At 39.3% G+C, this 27,676-nt stretch overlaps 1 protein-coding gene across 3 annotated transcripts in view; it reads right to left on the bottom strand.

Annotated features, from left to right (window-relative positions):
- The window catches only part of Tpr2 (Tetratricopeptide repeat protein 2), a 174,338-nt gene that overhangs the window by 6,103 nt on the left and 140,559 nt on the right, over positions 1-27,676 (bottom strand). The window lies entirely within an intron of this gene.

The raw sequence follows: 27,676 nt of genomic DNA, 5'->3' as shown, positions 1-27,676 counted from the left end.
CTTACTCTACGGGTCTTAGACTCCTTATTTCTGAATTTTGGTCTACTGGGAAACTGTTTCCCTTCAAGGGGTGGTGTAGTCCAAAGTGTTAGAAGGAGAAAATTTCCTAAAATGTCAGCCCTTAAATTAAACATAGTCTAACATTGTTGAAGTTTTGTTAGGGGCCGATATAGTCCACTTATGAACTTGGTCTATATTTAAAACAATTTATAACATTTGTCCTAACTCGGTTAATCACCCCGCCAGGGATAACAATGTTGGCGCAATGCGGAGGTATAAAGCCACAATGGAAATTCTGAGTGGGGGGAACTTGTGACCATCCAAAGGATATCAACGTAGTGACTCCTACGAATTGGAGATCCCCTAATTAGAGATCTCCTTCGGTGTCAGACGAATTCGTGCCGATCGGTGTTGTAAGGTTTGCAATTTGCAGAACGGGCGTCTCAATGAGCATGTCATGTGAAGTCCTTGCCATAATACTGGAGGGTCCCCTTTAAGTTATGACGTAAAAAACCCCAAATTCCAATGATGGCAAGAACGCAACGCCCATGATAAATAATTCAGGTAAACCCACGTCTGGAGAAACCCAGCATACGGTGGACGGGACGGTAGTATAGAAGTTGTGAGGTATAGTTTGGCTGAAAAAAGCAGAAAACGTCTAGTTCTAGTGGAGCTCGGGTGCTCCATTATCGACTATTATTGCCCCCATAGGCCAAATTAGGAGCGATGTTGACTTGTTGAAGATTCAATTCTATTGACCACAGCACCCCCTTTCAAAGGGAGGCCCTGCCACCACACGGACAAGATAACCCTCAAAGTCAAAGGATGCTAAATCAAAGACAATGAATCAAAAACAGGTTAAACCAGAAATGCAGAAAGCTGGAAAGTCTGACCTGGAACCGGGCTCTGCACATGAGGGTGTGGTTCCTACTAATACCAACGGTAATCAATGGAACCACACGCCACGGCTAAGAGACAGAACTTAATTCAGAAACCCAAACCTCCCACTTGCTCTGCCTGTTGCCAAACGACTGAGAGCAGGAAAGATACCACTGTCATCTTAGCCTCACAAGCTAAGCTAAGCTGAGCCACAAGGTATTTTTTCGGATCTCCTCTCATGGTTGACAGCACAGAAAAGAAAACCAGTAGACCAATCGCTCCAGAGGAACTTGGAGTAGCAATCATCGACGAAGCTGCTGCTACTGGAAGGATCAGTGATAATCGATAGCTTACCGAAGTTTGTATGCGTTCTGGCCGAAGCGCTACCTCCCAAATACACCCATAAAGAGGAGTAAAGGTCATCTGTTGTGAAAATGGAAGACAGGAGGTCTGCTAATGGAGATCCTCCAGGAAATCTTTTCACAGAAGACCAGGTCTTTTAATAGAAGACTAAGAGGTCTTGTCATAGAAGATCAGGAGGTCTTCTCATAGAAGATCAGGAGGTATTCTCACAGAAGATCAGGAGGTCTTCTCATAGAAGATCAGGAGGTATTCTCACAGAAGATCAGGAGGTCTTCTCATAGAAGATCAGGAGGTCTTCTCATAGAAGATCAGGAGGACTTCTCATGGAAGATCAGGAGGTATTCTCACAGAAGACCAGGAAGTCTTCTCATAGAAGACCAGGAAGTCTTCTCATAGAAATCCATGAGGCCTTCTCATAGAAATCCTTCTCATAGAAAATCAGGAGGTCTTCTCATAGAAGACCAGGGGATCTTCTTATAGAAGACTAGGAGGTCTTCTCATAGAAGACCAGGAGGTCTTCTCATAAAAGACCAGGAGGTCTTCTCATAGAAGACCAGGAGTTCTTCTCATAGAAGACCAGGAGTTCTTCTCATAGAAGACCTGGAGGTCTTCTCATAGGAGACCAGGAGGTATTCTCATAGGAGACCAGGAGGTATTCTCATAGAAATCCATGAGGCCTTCTCATAGAAGACCAGGAGGTCTTCTGATAGAAGACCAGGAGGCCTTCTTATAGAAGACCAGGAGGTCTTCTCATAGAAGAGGAGGAGGCATTCTCATAGAAGACCCGGAGGTCTTCTCATAAGAAGACCCGCAGGTCTTCTCACATAGAAGACTAGGAGGTCTTCTTGTAGAAGACCAGGAGTTCTTCTCATAGAAGACCAGAAGTTCTTCTCATAGAAGACCAGGAGGCCGTCTCACAGAAGACAAGGAAGCATTCTCATAGAAGACCAGGAGGTCTTCTCATAGAAGACCAGGAGGTCTTCTCATAGAAGGCCAGGAGATCTCCTCATAGAAGACCAGGAGGTATTCTCATAGAAGACCAGGAGGTATTCTCATAGAAGACCAGGAGGTCTTCTCATAGAAAACCAGGAGGTATTCTCATAGAAGACCAGGAAGTCTTCTTATAGAAGACCAGGTGGTATTCTCATAGAAGACAAGGAAGTCTTCTTATAGAAGGCAAGAATGTATTTTCATAGAAGACCACGAGACCTTCTCATAGAAGCGTAGGAGGTCTTCTCATAGAAGACCTGGAGGTCTTCTCATAGAAGACATGGAGGTCTTCTCATAGAAGACCTGGAGGTCTTCTCATAGAAGACCAGGAGGTCTTCTCATAGACGACCAGGAACTATTCTCATAGAAGACCAGGAAGTCTTCTCATAGAAGACCAGGAAGTCTTCTTATAGAAGACCAGGAAGTCTTCTTATAGAAGACCAGGAGGTCTTCTTATAGAAGACCAGGAGGTCTTCTTATAGAAGACCAGGAGGTCTTCTTATAGAAGACCAGGAGGTCTTTTAATAGAAGACCAGGAGGTCTTCTTATAGAAGACCAGGAGGTCTCCTCATAGAAGACCAGGAGGTCTTCTCATAGAAGGTCAGGAGATCTCCTCTTAGAAGACCAGGAGGTATTCTCATAGAAGACCAGGAGGTATTCTCATAGAACACCAGGAGGTCTTCTCATAGAAAACCAGGATGTGTTCTCATAGAAGAACAGGAAGTCTTCTAGTAGAAGACCAGGAGGTCTTCTCATAGAAGACCAGGAGATCTTCTCATAGAAGACCAGGAGGTATTCTCATAGAAGAACAGGAGATCTTCACATAGAAGACCAGGAGGTCTTCACATAGAAGACCAGGAGGTCTTCACATAGAAGACCACGAGACCTTCTCATAGAAGATCAGGAGGTATTTTCACAGAATACCAGGGGGTCTTCTCATAGAAAATCAGGAGGTATTCTCACAGAATACCAGGAGGTCTTCTCATAGAAAATCAGGAGGTATTCTCACAGAATACCAGGAGGTCTTCTCATAGAATATCAGGAGGTCTTCTCATAGACGACCAGAAGGTCTTCACATAGAAGACCAGAAGGTCTTCTCATAGAAGACCAGGAGATCTTCTCATAGAAGATCAGGAGGTATTCTCACAGAATACCAGGAGGTCTTCTCATAGATGACCAGGAGGTATTCTCATAGAAGAACAGGAGATCTTCACATAGAAGACCAGGAGGTATTATCATGGAAGACCAGGAGGTATTCTCATAGAAGACCAAGAAGTCTTCTTATAGAAGACCAGGAGATCTTCTCATAAAAGACCAGGAGGTCTTCTCATTGAAGACCAGAAGGTATTCTCATAGAAGACCAGGAGGTATTCTCATAGAAGAACAGGAGGTCTTTTTATAGAAGACCAGGAGCCATTCTCATAGAAGAGCAGGAGATCTGCTCATAGAAGACCAAGAGGTCTTCTCATAGAAGACCAGGAGGTATTCTCATAGAAGACCAAGAGGTCTTCTCATAGAAAACCAGGAGGTCTTCTCACAGAAGACCAGGAGGTATTCTCATAGAAGACCAGGAAGTCTTCTTATAGAAGGCAATAAGGTATTTTCATAGAAGACCAGAAGGTGTTCTCAAAGAAGACCAGGATATCTTCTCATAGAAGACCAGGAGGTCTTCTCATAGAAGACCAGGAGGTCTTCTCATAGAAGACTAGGAGGTCTTCTCATAGAAGACCAGGAGGTCTTTTTATAGAAGACCAGGAGGTGTTCTTATAGAAGACCAGGAGGTCCTCTTAGAGAAGACCAGAAGGTCTTCTTATAGAAGACCAGGATTTGTTCTTATAGAAGACCAGGAGGTGATCTTATAGAAGGCAAGAAGGTCTTTTCATAGAAGACCAGGAGGCCTTCTCATGGACTACCAGGAGGTCTTCTCATGGAAGACCAGGAGGTCTTATCGCGGAAGACTATGCGGTCTGCTAATAGAAGACCAATAGGTATTCTCATAGAAGACGAGAAGGTCTTCTTATACAAGACCAGGTGATCTTCTTATAGAAGAATAGAAGGTCACACAAATCTACTCATAGAAGGTCGGAAGGAACAACATGTTTTCTTGCGTAGGACCAGGAGATCTTTTTATAGAACACAAGGAGACTTTTTATGGAAGACCAGGAGATCTTTTTATAGAACACAAGGAGACTTTTTATGGAAGACCAGCAGATCTTGGAAGTTCTTCCTTCAACAATAGATGACCTTGGCGAACTCTGGCAAGTAGGCCAACTAGAGATTGATAGTGTGAAGGTGATCGCCTGCCCCTGTGGATCCTGCACGAATACTGACAATATCCCGTAGGCAAAATCGCAATCTCCGGACAAGCTCATGAAAACTGGTTACCCACAGTCCGGAGAATGGAGGTCTTGTTATCAGAGTGTCATTAGACACTCAGGGCAGGAATACCACAGATTTTGGACTAGGATGGAAAAAATTCCGCCCAACACAAATAGTCCGGTCAAAATAGACATTGAAATAGCAATAATTCCCACACGGCTGAATTTTGATGGAGAGCTAGGGTTTGCCGTTAGAAGCAACGTCCTAAAAGTCCCCATCGATCCCATGTGTGCAAAAAAAGTTATTCGGGGTCAAAGGTCAAATTTTAATGGTTTTTATGCTTTCGGATTTATTTTTTGAAAACGGTTGATCTAATCAAAAAGTGATTGAAGTAAATATTGTAGACAGAAAAATTATCTACAAGTTTGATATTTATAATTTTTTTCCTAGAAGGAACCATTCTTGAGATATAGCTGTTCTAAAAAACACATGATTTTTATGCACTTATAGGGGAAATATGCACATATTCATACGAACCGACTAAAATAAGCGAAGTAACCGGGTCTGTACCCCAAAAAAAATATATTTTCTTGAAGAGAGAAATTATAGCTATCTTTAAAAAAAAATTCCAACAAAATCGGAGCGTGTTTAGTAGAGTGATTCAATGTTAGAGTCATTTTATGCAAAAATAGCCCATTTAACCCACATGTATAATTGTTAGCCCAACGGGAACGACCCCAACGAAAACTCCCCGATTTTTTTCAAGATTTGTTAGAAGGTAGGGTTTGTTGCGCTGATTACGGAAATGTATAATTTTCAACGGTTGCGGATCCGGTTCGCCGGTTATTCGACCCGAAAGGCCAAATTTAAAAACCGGGTTAGACCCGGTTCTACTGAACCGATTACTGCAAAGTGGATATCGTTTGAAAGCTTATGGAAGTATCTAACACATAGTGTCATTACTTTAACCGGTTCCCCTCATAATGTACTTACGCGGCTAATTTTTTATTTGACCTTTAGATCGCGATATCTCGAAAATGGGAAGTCTTTTTTAAAAATCGTAAAGACCGCTCTTATAGATAATTATTAAATCTACAACTTTTATTTTAGTCGGCTTTTTCTAAGTCTTACCGTTTTTGAGAAAAATTAAAAAAACTGAATAATGCCTCCAAAAATGACCTTTGACCCCGAATAACTTGTTTTGCACACATGGGATCGATGGGGACTTTTAGGACGTTGCTTCTAATGGCCAACCCTAGCTCTCCACCAAAATTCAGCTTTGTGGGAATTTTTGCTATTTCCCCCTTATACGCATGTCTATTTTGACCGGACTAAAAAGTAGTGGAAAAACTGAAGCAGGAACCACTTGGACAGATTAATGTGTATCAACTTTTTACTGTTCAGGTCATTAAAATCCGGCTCTACTGTATCTGCAGTCTTCCACAAAACCTCTTTTCAGAAGATTAAATGGAGAAATTGTTTTTAAAAGCTTTTTTCATGTTATGGCCCATTTAGATTCGAGTTTAATGTGCTTTCATCCATTTAAATAAGTCATTTCATGAAAGGCAATTGAAAGATGTGTTCACGCACACAAACACTCATCTTACTACAACAATTTTCAATTGCAACTAAATAGCATTGCAGCAGCAACTTGTTGTACTTCCATTTGAAGAGCTTCCTTTCTTTAAGTGTTGATAAATTATTTATGACAATTTTGAATGAAAGCAATCGGCATCGTTCTCCTCCTCGTCATAAGCATTCTCTTTATCCTTATCAGGATAGTAATAGCAATCATTCACATTTGCCAGTTGTTGCAAGATGTGGCCTCCGGCGGATCTATTGCTTCACAAACACCTATTACAACTCTTTTTTTATGATGATGATCAGGACATGGATATTCTATATCACCTACCCCCAACTTACTCTGGCAGAGACAGATTAGATTCTTACATTTTGCATTCATTTCATCAAACACAGACACAAACGCACGCACACAAATGAAGAAAAAAAAAACAGGACGAATTTCAAATGACATGCAATAAAGCTGTAAGGATACATTGTAGCCTGTGATGCACTACATCTCTGTATATATCCTTTGAATGAATGGATTTGAAAATTTTCCTGATTGGTAAGCTGGATTGGATTGTGGTTGGGTTTTATAATCCCCACTCCCTCTCTGTATCACTCCCTCTCCCTTCCCTTTCTTCATGTGAAATGATATTTGCATTGTTGGCGGGCGAACATCGAATGATATTCGCATTCGTGCGGATGTGTTTTGCTAGTATAACTTTTCAGGAATAGTTTGTTGTGTTTACTGGGACTTTTACCGAGAACAACAACAACAACAGCAAAAAAAAAAAATAACTACATTTTGTCAGTTTTGATAAGCATTTTCATTCGTCATCATCAAAAGTTAAGTCAGGTGGTTCTACTGGATGACTGAATGGCTGATGCTGTCTGTTGTTGTATGTGTGTGTGTGCCTGTGTGTATGTATGTACTCGTAGGTTTGATGTGCCGCGCGGTGGCGATGTTGGTTTTCGGTGTCATTGTTATGGTTCAGTGGCACTTTAACTTTTTCTGCTCCGTTTATATTCCGATTGCTTTTTGTGTCAGAGTTTGGTTGAAATTTTCGGTGGAAAAGTTCTTACTTTTCCAAGAGAAAGATTCTAATTTCGCTTGCTAAGGGTTTTGCGGGAAATTCAAATTGAGTTATAAGCAAAACTATATCAAATCTATGAGAGGGTTGCACCAATGCAACTGGTTAAGAATTGAATCTGGAATTCAATTTAAATTAAAAGGTAGGAGGAAGAATTAAACATCCAAAATTGAAATAAATGAAATTTGAAGAAAATTTTGCAACAAAAAATTCCCTAAACTGCAATTTTGTAAAAAGAACATAAATTTTGAGTGTGTTGGACGTAGCCGAAGGAGTGGTTCGAATTTGATCTAAAATATGAAGATGGCTCGTGCACACCAGCCTGCCAGACAGACCGAGAGATGCACAACAGCAATCCCACGACAGCCGGGGCATATAACCAACCGGCTGTCGTAGGATTGCTGTCCGTCTAGGCAGACGAATAAATGATAGTTCGCTTTTGGAGGACAAGGGTTCTACAATGCTGATCATGAGCTTTGGTATTCCGACCTAGGCAATGGCCAGAGGGGTACAGCACCGCCTAAGCAAATCAAGAGCTCCACATTTTGCAAGGTGAACAAAGACGTTCCTACGAGGACAAGAGGGGATCCTCAAAGCTCACCAGAAAACACCCTTGTGTCACCTGATCTGATAAATGTCTCGGATCACCTTCCTATCACGTCTCCCTTAATAGGCCACTCGACTTTATAACCGCTCAACGCAGTACTTTTCTGAACCATGGAAAATCTGATTGGCAAGGTTCACTGCTTCAAAGAGCGCGCCATTTCCTTAGAGCATCGGGCAGCTGAGAGAATTTGCCGAGACATCATCACAGCTGAAGAAGCTCACAACATACCTGCTGGTGCAATACCCGAAATTAGGCAAAAAATTCTCAGCAGAGGCGACGGAACTAGCAAATGAGCTTCCTCGTACGAAACCTAAAGACCCAAGAGTTAGGGAACTAACTCTTGAAGCATATAACCGGCTGTCGCGGGGTTGCTGCTCGTATGTCGGTCTATCTGGCTGACAGGTGCCGTGCGCACCGGTTTGAAAGCTATCGTGCTATCGTGCATAGCTTTCAAACCGATCAACCGTAATATTTTTGTCCAAACTTACATTAAGTTAGAAGGTGGTCTATACGAGGGTCACTAAAGGAGTCATTTTACATTTTTTTGAAAGTTTGACAGTTTTGAGCCTAAGCGTACTCAGGACAGTTTCACATACGACCATTTGTTGTGATGTTTACAGTGACTTGAAAAAATCACTTTGCATAAAAAAGTGAATTTAATGGTGAACATTTTCGTCCGATAATTTTTCACAATTTCGACATGGATAATCACGGCAAGAGTGGATCGATAAAATTAAAACTTTGTATGTCGATAAAGGACCATCCTATAGCACTATGAAAAAGTGGTTCAATGAAATCATTCGTGGCCGAGACTTGCCAAAAAAACGAAGTTCGTGAGGGTCGTCCAAAAACGGTCGTTGTGCAGGCAAAATTAAGCCGTGCGTGAACGGATAATGCAAAATCGCCATGTTAGGTACCGTGAGATGTTGGCATCCTTGGGCATTTATTCCACCAACTAACATTTGATATTGCATGAGCGGTTGGCACCAAAAATGGGGGTTCTCTCGTTGGATCCAGTGTTGGTCGGTGCAAGAAATTTCGAAAAAAATACGCCGTGCTTCAAAGACGGTGCTTCAAAAGAAGTTTATAAGGTGGATCCAGGTGACGATTCATGAAACTATGCGTATGAGCCCGAAAATCGCAGCAATCGTCAGTAGATGCTGTAAAAGCGTTCAAAAACCATGTTTTGGAGGTGTCTCAATTAAGCCACTGTAAACAACCCAACACATGGTCGTATGTCAAACTGTTCTGAGTACACTTAGGCCAAAAACTGTTAAACTTCCCAAAAAATGTCAAATAACGCCTGGCCAGAAGGTTTTTAGTGACCCTCGTATTGATCCACTCCTTCGGGTATGTCCCACACACAAAATTAATTTTTTTTTCACAAAATTGCAGAGAGCAGGTCTTAGATCGTTTTTTTTTTTTTTTTTTTTTTTTTTGTCGACAGTATATTCCGAAATGTCTGCTCCGAGCTCTTTTGGTCATGCAGGAACAGAGAAGAACCCCGGACCAAGGATATGTTCCGTTGTTAATATCGACCATATGTAATTGATGTAGGGAATAGGAGCATTTCCGAGGCTGCTCTGACCTTAGCCGCCTCCAGGACTAATGCAATAGAAGTTATGTTGCTACTCAGAAACATCTTCCAGCGTGTCTCCAACTTCGTCGTCGTCGAAATATGAGACACCTTCCCAGTCTCCCCAACAACAACAAGGGCAGCATCTTACACTAATTGTGTTGTTCAGCACCCCGGGAATACATTGTACCTGTAATTAAATTTCAACAGTCTCTACAACAAAGTCAGCGAAGTTGTAGACTTTGAGTCGGAGAAGCATCCTCTGCTGCTTTTTTGCAAGCATTGGAACGTTGGAAGCTACAGGTGACGGAGAACATAGTTTTCTGCATCACGAAAACCATGAGTCGTGATGCAGAAAACTATGTTCTCCGTCACCTGTAGCTTCCAACGTTCCGATGCTTGCAAAAAAGAAGCAGAGGATGCTTCTCCGACTCAAAGTCTACAACTTCGCTGACTTTGTTGTAGAGACTGTTGAAATTTAATTACAGGTACAATGTATTCCCGGGGTGCTGAACAACACAATTAGTGTAAGATGCTGCCCTTGTTGTTGTTGGGGAGACTGGGAAGGTGTCTCATATTTCGACGACGACGAAGTTGGAGACACGCTGGAAGATGTTTCTGAGTAGCAACATAACTTCTATTGCATTAGTCCTGGAGGCGGCTAAGGTCAGAGCAGCCTCGGAAATGCTCCTATTCCCTACATCAATTACATATGGTCGATATTAACAACGGAACATATCCTTGGCCCGGGGTTCTTCTCTGTTCCTGCATGGACCAAAAGAGCTCGGAGCAGACATTTCGGAATACGACTCATGGTTTTCGTGATGCAGAAAACTATGTTCTCCGTCACCTGTAGCTTCTAACGTTCCGATGCTTGCAAAAAGCAGAGGATGGGGACATGCCTTCCCCAGCGAAATATTAAGGAATGGCATCTTTTGCATTGGTTTAAACGAAGTCGTGAAAGATCCGATCTTTTCATTAGCATTTGAACCAAGGCAAACGAAGTCGTGAAAGAGCCGATCTTTTCATCAGCATTTGACCCCATGCAAAGGAAGTCGTGAAAGATCTAATCTTTTCATCAGCATTTGAACCCATTCCATCGATCCAATAGAGATGAATTTTGTGTTTTTATTTATACACATTTTTCTAAATATATATATATATATATGATTAATTATTTACAATTTGTCGGAGACTCGAAATCACAATCAACGTTGTTAAAACTCGGTCGTAATGATAATGTCATTGCAGAGGGTTGATGAAAATGACATGTCAAAGCATTGATGTAAGTGACATGCTTTGGATCCAAAAATGAATAGCATCTTTTGGGGTTCACGCTCATATAAAATTCATCGATAAAGATGCTAAAAAGATGGCATGCCAGATCACTTGCACCCATGATTGAATGGCACCAAACATTTTGATGGGTCCTTTTGCAAATTTCTGGAGAAAGATGTAGATATTTCTCGGAAACTATAACAGATATTGTGTTCAAAAAATGTAATAAAATACCGTAGCGTTTAGACATAGTGAGCTATTTTATATTTCCTCAGGTACTAAAGTTTAGTGAGATTCCAACTTTAGTGGAGTACTTTTAGGGAACAACATGAAACAAGATTTTGACAAACAGAAAGATGCGCGAAAGTGTCCTCTTTCCTCTACCAGACTTAGATGAGGTTTAAATATGGACTCAATCGGTCCACTCCTTCGGGTACCTCCCACACAAAATTTCGGAAAAGTTCAGTTTAGGACCTGCTCTCGAATCACTTTGATTTTTGTTGTAACAACTTCTATTCACTGTCCTCTATACGACAGTACAAGTTTATCAGGGGCACGTTCATACTTCCTGAGAAAATAGCCTGAAAGGTGCAAAAAAAAACCCCTATGACATCGTGTGTAGTGTTTGGAGCGTGAGATAACTCTTGAACGGATCTGCCGATTCGGTCCAAAATTTGGCCTTCGTAATATTTTGTCCAAACTTAGTTGAAGTTCGAAGATAAGCCATATCAGGTACCTCCCCCCCAAGAGTTAAAAAAATTTATGAAAAAATTGTGCGCATGATAACTCCTGATGGTAGTGACCGATTTGGTCTTTGCATATCCCAATATATCTACCAAATGTATATCAGGTTCGAATGTGGACTACATTTGTCCACTCCTTCGGGTACCTCCCACACAAAATTTTGGATAAGTTCACTTTAATAACTACTCTTGAATCACTTTGATTTTTGTTGAAGCAACTTTTATTCGCTGCCTCAATTACGACGGTAAAAGTTTTTTCAGGGGCAAGTCCATACTTCTTGAAAAAACAGCCAAAAAAGTGTAAAAACCCTCTATGGCACCATAAAGTGGCTGGAGAGCATTAGAACTCTCGAACCAAATACTGAGTTGATCCACACTTTGCATATCGTAATATTTCTTCGAATATTAGATGAAATTCGAAGGTGGTGCTTGTCGGTCCACTTCCGGTACATCCCCCACAAAAATTCGAAAACATTAGCTAAAATAGTACGCGTGATATTTCATAAACAGAGCAACCCGGTTAAGGGTCCGTGACACAGTTCTACTTTACCGATTTCTGCAAAGTGGGTATCGTATGAAGGCTTATGGAAATACCTAACACATGGGGTTGTTGTTTTAACCGGTACGCCCCCTCATGATGTTCTTACACAGCTTACTTATGTGTAATTTGACACTTATATCACGATATCACAAGAATGGTAACTCCTATTGAATAGTCATAAAGATCATTCTTGTAGACAATTATTAAGCTTACGACTTTTACTTTAGTCGATTTCTGATAGGTCTTACCGTTTTTAAGAAAAAGTCAAACAACTATATAAGGCCACCAAAAATGACCTTTGACCCTGAATAACTTCGTTTGCACACATGGGATCGATGGGGACTTTTAGGACGTTACTTCTAACCGTAGCTTTCCACCAAAATTCAGCTTTGCATGTCTATTTTGAAATGGAGTTTTCTATTATTAAATTTGCAGTCTGCAACGCAACTGAAGTAGGGTTGCCATCCATAATCTACTCCTTAATTTTTTTTATTAAATTCTGAAATCCTTAAATTTTTGTTTTTCGAGACAAAAAAAGGAGAAATAAATAAAAAGAAAAATACAAAAAACAACTTTATTTTCTTAAAAAATTATCATTTGAAAAAAATGTACTAAGGAGGTTTTTTAGTTTTGGTCGACACGGGATCTCCGTCGGCACAGCTTACTGATACTTTCTTACTTGTTTTAATTATTACTCTACAACATCTAGTTTAGGTACAATAAGAACAAACAACAAAAATAAACTACTCATAATACAAGTGAATAATTTAACTTTTCTTTCTTTTAAAAACAAAACAAACATAGAAACCCAGAAACAAGGAAAACAAATTCTATAAAACAAAATTCTATGAATACATTTTGGGATGGCCATAAATAAGAAGAAAAGGAACTACATTCTGGGGGGAAAAAGAAAACACAAATGAAATATGAACCGCCAAAGCAACACCTTCTTTCCATTCACGACGACGACGACAATAGTTTTTGTTGTTTGTTTTTGTTGTTGTGGTCTACCATATTATTTTGCAAATTATATTCAAAAGGTAACAACAAACAAAAAAAACACAAGAAATGAAATAAATATGAATGAGAAAACAAAAAAAGACCAAAGCACAAATATGCATGCCTCAGCTAAAAGAAGAATGAAAAAAAATATGCTCGAAATCATAACCAAAAGCCGTTTACAAATAAACAAAAGGGAAGTAAGACAATAAGGTGTTTGTAATTTGGATTACAAAAATCTTTTGTTATGGCGCAAAAAAAAAAAAATTAATGAAAAGAAGATGAAAGAAGTCTGGATATAATAGCAAAAAATTGCAGACAGGATTTAGAGCTACCAAAAAACTTCTCTTTTTACAGATATCAAGGCAAGATCTTTTATTTAAACGCAGATATTTTAAACAATTTTGATTTTAAAATTAATATTTATGAACACTTCTCACTAATCCGAAATTTCTAATACAATTTTTGCTCCTTTACTCTTTAAATAGTAAACGTGGAAAAAAATGTTAGAAGTTGTGAACAGCTCTCGTATAAACTCTATGCTTTTTGAAGTAATGGGTGTTTTACACGATATGTTATTTTACATATGTGTTGTCACTTTGCGTATACATTTTGTATATAAAAAGTGACAACTCATATGTAAAAAAACATATCGTGTAAAGTACCCATAAGGAAATACTTTACGAATAAAAAGTGGTAAGAACTGAAAGACTCTGACACGACGCCATCTACAATCGAATTTTATATTTAGTACATGACGATTAATCTTTTGAAAGAAAAAGTGACAGGCATACTATCGGGCGGAATAATCTAATAAAAAAACACTGGATTACGTATTTGGAGATGTAACTGCCACCAAAAACTGCAAAGAGACATGGTTAGTACAATTGTGCCAATATAGTTCAATTGAACGACCTAGTTCACCGTCTAGTTCAATGGACTTCTGTCGTTTGTATGAACAAACTGCGTATACGTAATTTCACACGTTAGTTAAGGTTATCAGTAGACAACGAGGTGACCACAGGAAACCACTTTCTTTCAGAATGGGTCTACAGAAGCACACTTACTTCCAGTAACAGCCCGCAGGAGCACACTTTCTTTTAGAAAGGGTCTATAGAAGCACCCTTTCTCTTAGAAAGGGTCTATAGAAGCACCCTTTCTCTTAAAAAGGGTCTATAGAAGCACCCTTTCTCTTAGAAAGGGTCTATAGAAGCACCCTTTCTCTTAGAAAGGGTCTATAGAAGCACCCTTTCTCTTAGAAAGGGTCTATAGAAGCACCCTTTCTCTTAGAAAGGGTCTATAGAAGCACCCTTTCTCTTAGAAAGGGTCTATAGAAGCACCCTTTCTCTTAGAATGGGTCTATAGAAGCACCCTTTCTCTTAGAAAGGGTCTATAGAAGCACCCTTTCTCTTAGAAATGGTCTATAGAAGAACCCATTCTGAAAGAAAGTGTCTATATAGAAGCATCCTTTCTGAAAGAAAGGGTCTATAGAAGCACCCTTACTTTCAGAAAGGGTGTATAGAAATGCTCTTTCATTCAGAAAGGGTTGCTGTTCTATATATGTGCCCGCAGGAGCACACTTTCTTTTAGAAAGGGTCTATAGAAGCACCCTTTCTCTTAGAAAGGGTCTATAGAAGCACCCTTTCTCTTAGAAAGGGTCTATAGAAGCACCCTTTCTCTTAGAAAGGGTCTATAGAAGCACCCTTTCTCTTAGAAAGGGTCTATAGAAGCACCCTTTCTCTTAGAAAGGGTCTATAGAAGCACCCTTTCTCTTAGAAAGGGTCTATAGAAGCACCCTTTCTCTTAGAAAGGGTCTATAGAAACAGCCTTTCTCTTAGAAAAGGTCTATAGAAGCACCCTTTCTCTTAGAAAAGGTCTATAGAAGCACCCTTTCTCTGAGAAAGGGTCTATAGAAGCACATTTTCTCTTAGAAAGAGTCTAGAGAAGCACCCTTTCTCTTAGAAAGGGTCTATAGAAGCACTCTTTCTCTTAGAACGGGTCTATAGAAGCAACCTTTCTCTTAGAACGGGTCTATAGAAGCAACCTTTCTCTTAGAAAGGGTTTATATAAGCACCCTTTCTCTTAGAAAGGGTTTATATAAGCACCCTTTCTTTTAGAACGGGTCTATAGAAGCACCCTTTCTTTTAGAACGGATCTATAGAAGCACCCTTTCTCTTAGAAAGGGTCTATAGAAGCACCCTCTCTCTTAGAAAGGGTCTATAGAAGCACCCTTTCTCTTAGAACGGATCTATAGAAGCACCCTTTCTCTTAGAACAGATCTATAGAAGCACCCTTTCTCTTAGAACGGATCTATAGAAGCACCCTTTCTCTTAGAACGGATCTATAGAAGCACCCTTTCTCTTAGAAAGGGTCTATAAAAGCACCCTTTCTCTTAGAAATGGTCTATAAAAGCACCCTTTCTCTTAGAAAGGGTCTATAGAAGCACCCTTTCTCTTAGAAAGGGTCTATAGAAGCACCCTTTCTCTTAGAAAGGGTCTATAGAAGCACCCTTTTGCTTAGAAAGGGTCTATAGAACAGAGTGAGGCAGAAAAATTTTTTGGATCTCCCTTGTGCTCTCAATGAGCGTAAATTTGTTGTTGCTCGCAACGTGTTAGCATCTACACAGGCTGTGAGCGATAGCCAATTTACGCTCACTTAGAGCACATTGGCTCTCTTGTGAGTCACAATGCCTTCCTCTGCTATAGAAGCACCCTTTTCTCTGAGAAAGGGTCTATAGAAGCACCCTTTTCTCTGAGAAAGGGTCTGTAGAAGCACCCTTTTCTCTGAGAAAGGGTCTATAGAAGCACCCTTTTCTCTGAGAAAGGGTCTATAGAAGCACCCTTTTCTCTGAGAAAGGGTCTATAGAAGCACCCTTTTCTCTGAGAAAGGGTCTATAGAAGCACCCTTTTCTCTGAGAAAGGGTCTATAGAAGCACCCTTTTCTCTGAGAAAGGGTCTATAGAAGCACCCTTTTCTCTGAGAAAGGGTCAATAGAAGCACCCTTTTCTCTGAGAAAGGGTCTATAGAAGCACCCTTTTCTCTGAGAAAGGGTCTATAGAAGCACCCTTTTCTCTGAGAAAGGGTCTATAGAAGCACCCTTTTCTCTGAGAAAGGGTCTATAGAAGCACCCTTTTCTCTGAGAAAGGATCTATAGAAGCACCCTTTTCTCTGAGAAAGGGTCTATAGAAGCACCCTTTTCTCTGAGAAAGGGTCTATAGAAGCACCCTTTTCTCTGAGAAAGGATCTATAGAAGCACCCTTTTCTCTGAGAAAGGGTCTATAGAAGCACCCTTTTCTCTGAGAAAGGGTCTATAAAAGCACCCTTTCTCTTAGAAAGGCTCTATAAAAGCACCCTTTCTCTTAGAAAGGGTCTATAAAAGCACCCTTTCTCTTAGAAAGGGTCTATAAAAGCACCCTTTCTCTTAGAAAGGGTCTATAAAAGCACCCTTTCTCTTAGAAAGGGTCTATAAAAGCACCCTTTCTCTTAGAAAGGGTCTATAAAAGCACCCTTTCTCTTAGAAAGGGTCTATAAAAGCACCCTTTCTCTTAGAAAGGGTCTATAAAAGCACCCTTTCTCTTAGAAAGGGTCTATAAAAGCACCCTTTCTCTTAGAAAGGGTCTATAAAAGCACCCTTTCTCTTAGAAAGGGTCTATAAAAGCACCCTTTCTCTTAGAAAGGGTCTATAAAAGCACCCTTTCTCTTAGAAAGGGTCTATAAAAGCACCCTTTCTCTTAGAAAGGGTCTATAAAAGCACCCTTTCTCTTAGAAAGGGTCTATAAAAGCACCCTTTCTCTTAGAAAGGGTCTATAAAAGCACCCTTTCTCTTAGAAAGGGTCTATAAAAGCACCCTTTCTCTTAGAAAGGGTCTATAGAAGCACCCTTTCTCTTAGAAAGGGTCTATAAAAGCACCCTTTCTCTTAGAAAGGGTCTATAAAAGCACCCTTTCTCTTAGAAAGGGTCTATAGAAGCACCCTTTCTCTTAGAAAGGGTCTATAAAAGCACCCTTTCTCTTAGAAAGGGTCTATAAAAGCACCCTTTCTCTTAGAAAGGGTCTATAAAAGCACCCTTTCTCTTAGAAAGGGTCTATAAAAGCACCCTTTCTCTTAGAAAGGGTCTATAAAAGCACCCTTTCTCTTAGAAAGGGTCTATAAAAGCACCCTTTCTCTTAGAAAGGGTCTATAAAAGCACCCTTTCTCTTAGAAAGGGTCTATAAAAGCACCCTTTCTCTTAGAAAGGGTCTATAAAAGCACCCTTTCTCTTAGAAAGGGTCTATAAAAGCACCCTTTCTCTTAGAAAGGGTCTATAAAAGCACCCTTTCTCTTAGAAAGGGTCAATAAAAGCACCCTTTCTCTTAGAAAGGGTCTATAAAAGCACCCTTTCTTTTAGAAAGGATCTATAGAAGCACCCTTTCTCTTAGAAAGGATCTATAGAAGCACCCTTTCTCTTAGAAAGGATCTATAGAAGCACCCTTTCTCTTAGAAAGGATCTATAGAAGCACCCTTTCTCTTAGAAAGGGCCTATAGAAGCATCTTTTCTCTTAGAAAGGATCTATAGAAGCACCCTTTCTCTTAGAAAGGGTCTTTAGAACCACCCTTTCGCTTAGAAAGGGTCTATAGAAGCACCCTTTCGCTTAGAAAGGGTCTATAGAAGCACCCTTTCTTTCCGAAAGAAAGGGTCTATAGATGCACACTTTCTTTCCGAAAGAAAGGGTCTATAGAAGCACCCTTTCTTTCTGAAAGAAAGGGTCTATAGAAGCACCCTTTCTTTCTGAAAGAAAGGGTCTATAGAAGCACCCTTTCTTTCCGAAAGAAAGGGTCTATAGATGCACACTTTCTTTCCGAAAGAAAGGGTCTATAGAAGCACCCTTTCTTTCTGAAAGAAAGGGTCTATAGAAGCACCCTTTCTTTCCGAAAGAAAGGGTCTATAGATGCACACTTTCTTTCCGAAAGAAAGGGTCTATAGAAGCACCCTTTCTTTCTGAAAGAAAGGGTCTATAGAAGCACCCTTTCTTTCCGAAAGAAAGGGTCTATAGATGCACCCTTTCTCTTAGAAAGGATCTATAGAAGCACCTTTTCTCTTAGAAAGGATCTATAGAAGCATCCTTTCTCTTAGAAAGGGTCTATAGAAACACCCTTTCTCTTAGAAAGGGTCTTTAGAACCACCCTTTCGCTTAGAAAGGGTCTATAGAAGCACCCTTTCTTTCCGAAAGAAAGGGTCTATAGATGCGCACTTTCTTTTAGAAAGGGTATATAGAAACGCCCTTTCATTCAGAAAGGGTTGTAGTTCTATATGAAGACACTAGGATTTCTATGCAAACACCTTTGGTCTTCTATATGAAGACCCTTGGTCTTCTATAAAAAGACCATTGGCCTTCTACATGATGATCCTTGTTCTCCTACAAAAGGATTTTTGTTCTTGGCCTAATTATTAAGTTCCTAGGTCTTCTACAATTCAAATTTCTCCTTTGCCATTTAGTCTTTTACCAGAAAGAACATAAGCAAGAAAGCCAGCCGCCTATGTACCGAGGCCTTAATCTTTCTATATGGGAAGACCCTAGGTGTTTTATAAAATAACCATAGGTCCTCTATAAGAAGACCGAAGAAGGGGAAGAATTTTGTGTTGTATAAGAAGGCGTTTGTCCCTTATGTGGAAGACCTTTGGTCTTCTATGTGAGGACCTTTCGTCTATCACAATCAGACTTCTCTTGCTTTCATTTGGCAGCAATCTTAACTTCATGTAATGATAATTACATCTGAAGCTCCATCCACACTACTAAATGAGGAAGACTGATGTAAAGTAACTTGGTTATTTTATTTATTCCCTTTAATAGACGTAATGTCCTCTGCATAATCGTCTTATTTTAAGGCATTCAAATTCTAAAGTCTTTGTCACAGGCAGACGACAATAATGCAGATTTCCAATTTGTAAAAGACATGCTGCTGCATTCAATAAATAACAACAAAAGAGGGGGTGGAGTAGGACAATGGTTTATTTGTTTAATGAAATATTTAAGCCAAGACTTATAAAACGAAGTGAGGAGAAGGAGTAGGTGGAGTAGAATGAACGTTCGTTAGGGTCTTTCGGTTGGTCACATGTCCGGTATGTCTATGACATTCCTGTAAAATAAAAAATAAAGAAAGAAAGTGACAAAGCCAATGGATTTTTCCTATTCTTCTTGGAAGAAAATTAGTTGCACAAGAAATGGACAGCTACAACAAACAAAATTGCAATGGATACTGCAGCAACAACAACAACAGTAATATGTACTAACAATAACACCGGTTGTTTGTTGTTGAAGTACCATAATGAATGAAAATGAAAAGAATTTGTAAATAATGTCATGTTATACCATTTAGTGAGGTGGGGGGCAGGGGAGGGAAGGGAGAGTGAAGCTACACTGTAAAGATGACACAAGGATTAATAAAAAAGTAACAACAACCGACAAAAAGTAGAGGAAAAAGTTACAAGAAAAAGAATTTACAAAGCTTCAAACTGTTCCGAGGAAAAGCAAATGATTGGCATGCGGCTCAAAAATTGCAAAAGAAGAAAAAAGAAAAAGCCGGTAGAAAAAAATAGTTTTGCAAACAAAAAATTCTTAAGATTACAATGGTGGAACATGGCGTGGTACACACTGTGTACAATAGGTTGTTACACAAATGATGGCGACGAGGTGAATGGCAACATCGACGCTTGGCTGCCTGCCTGGCTGACTGACTGGCGAGTTGGTTGGCATCCATCTTTGCAACACATTTAAGACAGCAATGACAACAGCAACACCAACATATTGGCCGAATTATGCCAGAGAAACCAACAGACTTTAAACAACAACAACACAATCAACTAACTAACTAATAAGCCATGTGTAGGAAGCAAAAAAAACCTCAACAATTCGATGTAAATCAAAAATAAAAGAAGAAGAGATACAAGAAAAATAATGCAAAAAAAGGAAATGGTAACAGAGACCGAAATGTTGGAAAATTCTTTTCTTCTTTCTTTTTTTTTGACAAAGTTGTCGACCATTTCAAAGGTATTATCACTTAACAAAAAATGTTGTCTTTGTCCAGGAGATAACAGAAAAAGAGACAACATTAACAAACTCCAGATATGGTAGACAAGATACAAGGGGGCATGAAAAACGATGCCAACTATTAGTGAAACTAATAAAAGGCAAACAAGAATGTCTAGAATTTTACTAAAGATGCAAACAAAGAGGATTGAAACTTCTGAAAGGTATCACAAAAAAGTAGGTGGCCTTAACTTTTTTTGAATTTTCTTATTTTACCATAAATCGTGTCAGGAAGTCGGAATGAGGAGAGGCCTTCTAATTTCTTATCTTAATATAAAAGAGCTTAGTGATAAGTAGACAGCGGAATTTTATGCAGCCCCTATTTTTGGTCCTATTAATGCCAAATTTTGGGACTGGGCCTATTTTTTGGCTTCTGATTAAATTGCAATCAAAACATATGACATATGCAAAATTATGCAAAATGTAAAAATTTTCGCATATGCAAATGTATAACCACAGCCACAACCTTCTAAATACCGAAAATCGGGAGGTATCGTTCTATTGGGGCTATATGAAGGCCTGAACCTAAACCGACAAATTTAAGGTGGAAAGTTTTATACCCCCAAGGAAGACTTAATACCAAATTTCACCAATTTCGGAGGGATATTGAGGCCACAACCTTAAAAATACCACAGATCCGGAGGTACCATTCTATGGGGGCTATATGAAGACGTGGACCTATACCAACAAATTTCAGGTGGCAGGTTTAATACCCCCAACGAAGACTTAATACCAAATTTCAGCCATTTCGGAGGGATATTGAGGCCACAACCTTCGGAATACCAGAAATACGGAGGTACCGTTCTATGGGGGCTATATGAAGACGTGGACCTATACCGAGAAATTTCACGTGGAAAGTTTTATACCTCCAACGAAGACAAAATGCCAAATTTCTGTCATTTCGGTGGGATATTGAGACCACAACCTTCAACATATGGGAAATCGGGAGGTGCCGTTCTATGGGGGCTATATGAAGACGTGGACCTATACCGACAAATTTCAGGTGGAAAGTTTTGTAATCCCAACGAAGACTTAATACCAAATTTCAGCCATTTCGGAGGGATATTGTGGCCACAACCTTCAAAATACCGAGAAATTTCAGGTGGAAAGTTTTATACCACCAAGTCCCAGGCCACACTACAGTAATTTCACTGAAATTTTGATATGAAATTATGCGTCTCTAGATCGACGTCCATAGTAGAGTAAAATCACAAAATTGCTGTAGTGGGGAATTCGATTTAAGAACACCTAATTTCATGAAATATTTTAATGAAATTCACGCTAGTGTGGACCGGGACCAACGAAGACAAAATGCCAAATTTCAGTCATTTCGGTGAGATATTGAGGCCACAACCTTCAAAATACGGGAAATCGGGAGGCTGACAGATCATCGTCCAGACGAAACGGCTAAAGCTAGAAGCTTGAAATTTTGAGTGTGGGTTGCTCTTGGTGTGTAGGCATGAGATAAGACTGAGTTTTTGGAAAATTGGAACTAGAAGGGTAAGAAAAGTGCTGAAAGGTGCCAAATATGGTACCCTTTGTGTTAGACAAACGGGAAGAGCTAGAATTCTGAAATTTGGAATGTGGGTCACTGATAAAGAGTTAGAACGGGTTTTTGGAAATTCGACCTATAAGTTTACGAAACGTACTGAAAGTTACTAATTTTGAGACCAATTGTATATTTTAAACGGTTATAGCTAGAATTTTGAAATTTGAATAAGGTTGGGAAGTGTACGAGAAGTACTAAATGGTACTAAATTTGGTATAATTTGAATTTGGGTGAACGGATAGACCCATAAACCAGAAATTTGGAATCAAAATTACTGTTGGAGTATAGGACTGAGGGAGTTTTGAAAATATCTACTTGTTTAGTACTAAATATGGTACAATTTGGATTTGGGTGAACGAATGGTGGAACTGAGGAAGTTTTGAAAATTCGTACTTATTTAGTACTAAATATGGTACAATTTGGATGAACGGATAAAGCTGGAATCCTGAAATATGGAATTAATTGTGTATTAATGTCAGGGTAGGGTTGAGATACGTGGTTGTCGAAATATGTACCATAAGTATACGAAAATTGCTAATTGGTACTCAATTTGGATGAGTGTTGATTGGTGTGTAACGAATCTATTGGTGTGTAAGAAAAGTACTAAAACGGTCTAAATGTTGTATCGGGTGTAGGAGCAGAGGTGGAATTCTAAAATTTGTTCTTAGAGTCACAGTTGGTATGTAGGGTTAAGATATGGATATGGTTTTGGAAATGCATACTAAGAAAAGTACTAAATAGTACAGATTTTTGTGCACAGGGGTTAGCCGGATTTTTTAAAATTCTAGGACGACGTTTCGGAATTTCGCGCTTATGTTTTTATGTAAAGTACTATAACCCAAAGGTTTTCTTATAAAAGATGCAAAGGTATCCTTAAGGAAGACTCAATGGTCTTCTCATGGAAGACTCAAATGTCTTCTTATAAAAGATCCAAAGGTCTTCTTATAGAAGACCCAAATGTTTTCTTATAAAAGATCCAAAGGTATTCTTAAGGAATACCCAAAGGTCTTCTTATAGAAGACACAAAGGTCTTCTTATAAAAGATCCATATGTATTCTTAAGGAAGACCCAAAGGTTTTCTTACTTACTTACTTAGCTGGCCCATTACAGAACATTTGTTCTATAGGCCGAACTAAGAAAAGATCTCCAATTCTCTCTATTTGTCGCTTTGCTTTCTGGAATTCCGCGCCTTTTCATCTCATCATCCACTTGTTTGCGCCATCTATTCCTTGGCCTGCCAATTCTGCGTGCACCGCCAAGCGGTCCGTGTTTATACACCTTTTTAGCGGGGTCATCATCGCTCATTCTTATGATATGGCCTATCCAACGCAATCGCTGCATCTAGATACGTTTAACAATATTGATGTCGTTGTACAGCAGATACAGCTCGTGGTTCATGCGACGTCGTTATTCACCGTCAACGCAGATTGGTCCGTAGATCTTTCGAAGAATTTTTCTCTCAAACACACCAAGCACTGCCATGTCTGCTTGCGCAAGTACCCAGGCTTCGGAGCCATACATCAGCACGGGTAGTATCAGTGTTTTGTAGAGCGTTATTTTTGTTTGACGAGATGTTTCTTTGTTTTTAAACTGCTTACTTAAACCAAAGTAGCATATGTTGGCCAATACAATTCTTCTTTTTATTTCACAACTGATGTCGTTTGTTGTGTTTACGGAGGTGCCGAGGTAGACGAAGTCTTTTACTACCTCAATATTATAGGAACCAACTTCCACAGTCGGTCCGAGCTCAATGGACGCATTGCGCGTCGACACCATCAACTTGGTCTTCTCACCGTTTACCGCCAGACCCACTTTAGCAGATTCTCCTTCGACCTTCATAAAGGTATCAGTTACTTCTTTTACTGATCGGCCTATGATGTCTATATCATCAGCATAAGCAAGTATAGAAGACCCAAAGGTCTTTTTATAGAAGACCCAAAAGTCTTCTTATAGAAGACGCAAAGGTATTCATTCTTAAGGAAGACTCAATGGTCTTCTTTTGGAAGATCCAATGGCCTTCTTATGGAAGGTCTATAGTATTCCAAAGGTCTTTTTATAGAAGACCCAAAGGTCTTTTTATAGAAGACCCAAAGGTCTTTTTATAGAAGACCCAAAGGTCTTCTTATAGAAGACCCAAAGGTCTTATAGAAGACGCAAAGGTCTTATAGAAGACGCAAAGGTATTCATTAATCCTTAGGAAGACTCAGTGGTCTTCTTATGGAAGGTCTATAGTATTTCTATAGAAAGGTCTTCTTATAGAAGACCCAAAGGTGTTCTTATACAAGACCCAAAGGTCTTCCTATACAAGACCCAATGGTGGTCTTATAAAAGACCCACAGTTCTTCATATAGAAGACGTTTCTTTTTTAGAAGACCCAAAGGTCTTCTTTTAGAAGACCCAAAGGTGTTCTTATACAAGACGCAAAGGTCTTCTTATGGAAGACCCAAACGTCTTCTTATACAAGACCCAAAGGTGTTCTTATACAAGACCCAAAGGTATTCTTATAGAAGAGCCAAAGGTCTTCTTATAGAAGACCCAAAGGTCTTCTTATAGAAGACCCAAAGGTCTTCTTATAGAAGACCCAAGGTACTTCTTATAGAATAACCAAAGGTCTTCTTATAGAAGACGCAAAGGTATTCATTCTTAAGGAAGACTCAGTGGTCTTCTTATGGAAGGTCTATAGTATTTCTATAGAAGACCCAAAGAAGTCTTCTCATAGATACCCAAAGGTATTTTTATAGAAGACCCCAAGAAGTCTTCTTTTAGGAGACCCAAAGGTCTTCTTATAGAAGACGCAAAGGTATTCTTATAGAAACGCAAAGGTCTCCTTATAGAAGACCCAAAGGTCTTCTTATAGAAGACCCAAAGGTCTTCTTATAGAAGACCCAAATGTCTTCTTATAGAAGACCCAAAGGTCTTCTTATAGAAACCCAAAGGCTTTCTTATAAAAGATCCAGAGGTATCCTTAAGGACGACTCAATGTTCTTCTTATAGAACACCCAAAGATCTTCTTATAGAAGACCCAAAGATCTACTTATAGAAGACCCAAAGGTATTCAATGGAAGACCCAATGATCTTCTTATGGAAGGTCTATAGTGTTCCTATAGAAGAGCCAAAGAAGTATTCTTAAAGGAGACCCAAAGCCCTTCTTATAGTGGACGCAATGGTCTTCTTATGGAAGGTCGATTGTATTCCTATAGAAGACCCAAAGGTCTTCTTATGCAAGGTCTATAGCATTCCTATAGAAGACCCAAAGAAATCTTCTTATAGGATACCCAAAGGTCTTCTTATTAAAGGTCTATAGTATTCCTATAGAAGACCAAAAGAAGTCTTCTTATAGGATACCCAAAGGTCTTCCTATAGAAGACACAAAGGGTTTTTATAGAAGAACCAAAGGTCTTCTTATAAAAGACTCAAAGCACTTTTTATAGAAAACCCAAAGGTCTTTTTATAGAAGACCCAAAGGTCTTCTTACAGAAACTCAAAGGTCTTTTTATACATGACCCAAAGGCTTTCTTATAAAAGATCCAGAGGTATTCTTAAGGAACACTCTATGGTGTTCTTATAGAAGACCCAATGCTCTTCTTATGGAAGACCCAATGCTCTTCTTATGGAAGACCCAATGCTCTTCTTATTGAAGGTCTATAGTATTCCTATAGAAGACCCAAAGGTCTTTTTACAGAAGACTAAAAGGTCTTTTTATAGAAGACCCAAAGATCTTTGTATGGAAGATCCAAACGTATTCTTAAGGAAGACTCAATGGTCTTTGTTATGGAAGATCCAATGGTCTTATTATTATGGTTGACCTCTTACAACGCAATAGGCCAATCTGTGGTAAGCTATGCGGCGCCAGTGTGGTATGTAAATGTTAGCGCTACACAGTGGAAGAAAATTTAAACCTGCCAGAATGCCGCCTTGACGACTGCAACAGGGTGCCTCCTCATGACACCAGTGGACCATCTTCAAGAGGAGATGAGGTTTTACCGGTACGTCAGCACAACAAAATGTTGTCGATGCAGTACCTGCTTGGGTGTTATCGCAATGAGCATCTCTATAAAGATTTAGTGGATAAACTTCCCCCGTCCAGGCACGTCAGGAGAGATCTTCATGATCTAGAGAGGGGTCTAAAGGTATAAAGGAGAACCTCTCTGTTATACCTTTGGACCTATCAGGCAGGCTTGGATAGCATTTAAAATGACATGGTTGCGCAGGCAGTACAGAGATACAGTGTGAATGCCCCTTATCCATCGCAGCAGAAGAACGTCAGCTGCCAAGGCAAACAAGAGTGATTTTAGCACAGTAAAGATCAGGACGATGCAGCCGCCTCAATTCGTATTGGGCCCGAATCGATGCCACGATACCCAACACATGCCCGGCATACGGGTTGGGACCACACGTCACTCTGCATTTGTTTTGCTGCCCAGCTAACCCCACTCACCTGTCTCCTGATTCTTTATGGGCGCAACCAGTCCAGTAGTGCGATTCTCTAACATATTTTTTGAGTTACCGACAAAAATCGGTAAAAATAAAATGCAAAATTATGAATGAAAAGTGTAAATAAAAGTTGACAACACTGTTATTTTTAACGATTTTTGTCGGTAACTCAAAAAATGAGTTAGAGAATCGCACTACAGGTTGCAGAATTCTCGAGTCTGGATGCAGAGGAACCAGAACCTGATAACTGAAATAATACACGAACGAACATACAGTTAGGCAAGAAATGTATTGCAAAAACCAAAATTGTAGAAAATTTCATATTTCTTGTTCGTTTATGGCAACAAGTTATGTAAAAACTATACGGTTTTTTGTGCAAATTTCTTGCTATAGGTCCTAACAACAATATTCCGTCAAAACATGCAAAGGTTATTTGCGATTTATAACAAATACGGTCAAAAATAAGAATTAACTACTATTTGGGGGTGACAATAAAAGTATTGCAAAAATTACCAAATCGATGCTTTCTTCGAGAATTACCAAAGGTGTGTTTCTTAATGAGTTGCCTATCCACTTTGGACATTCATTTGAGCATTAATGAGCTTAGTTAAACCAAAAAATAAGGCTCGGTATGTTCCACTCTAAGGATACTGGTTCCCAAATTTTTAATAAATCTTGATCCTTCGTTGGAGGTTGTTTTTGGAGTTTTTTGTTAAATTGGATCCAACAATTTTATGAGGGTTGATATCAGGATGTTGGCCCGATGCATTTAAGAGTTTTGTGTTGCTATATTACATCGGCAATTTACACAAATAAGATTAACATGTAATTATCTGGTCTTTGGAATGGTGGTAGTTGACTTTGTTTGAGCATTCGGGATCGATTTTTCTGACTTTCAGACTAATAACTATTAAATATTTTTTAATAATGTCAGTAGGAATGCCTTCCCAATCATTATTATATCAGTGAACCCAATTTTGCATACTATTTTCCATGTTAAAGAATATAGTACGCAAATATTCGGTATTCCAGCTTCTCCAGTAGCGGTTTAATTTCCATATTTGATGGGTTTTAAGCGATTTGGCGCAATTTTTTGGATTTATTATGATAGCAGAGGATAATATCTATCCACTTAGCAAAAATTAAAAAATATCGATACCATTGGGAGACGAAATAGTGTTGTGTCGTAGGTCGTTCCAAAATTCTACACTGGTGTAAATTTTTTCCATATACTTTCCAGAGGTATTTCGATTTTCTCAAAGCCAAAATCGGACTGTTTTGCAGTGTTCCATTATCCTATAATACATATTGAGTCAAATATTCATTCTTTGCCTACTTGCCTGTGGCCTATTCGTCATGGTTTATTGTTAATATGGTCCCATGCGTTTTTTACCCGTCTGAAGACCCTCCAGGACGGCATTTTTTATCACTGAACTTTATTACATTCAATACTGTTATTCTATTATTAGCCGCAAAAGTCATAAAAATGTATAATGACCGCAAAAATGTGCAAAAATTTTATAGTTTTATAGTACTGATTTTCCCTTTGCAATACTTTTCTTGTCACCCCCAAGTAGTAGTTAATTCTTATTTTTGACCGTATTTGTTATAAGTCGCAAATAACCTTTGCATATTTTGACGGAATATTGTTGTAAGGACCTATAGCAAGATATTTG

Source organism: Musca autumnalis, unplaced genomic scaffold, assembly GCF_047663935.1.
Source record: "Musca autumnalis isolate F117 unplaced genomic scaffold, ASM4766393v1 scaffold_2, whole genome shotgun sequence".
NCBI classification, from domain to species: Eukaryota; Metazoa; Arthropoda; class Insecta; order Diptera; family Muscidae; genus Musca; species Musca autumnalis.
Note: the sequence above shows the minus strand (reverse complement) of the source record. Positions and strands in the feature narration are given on the sequence as shown.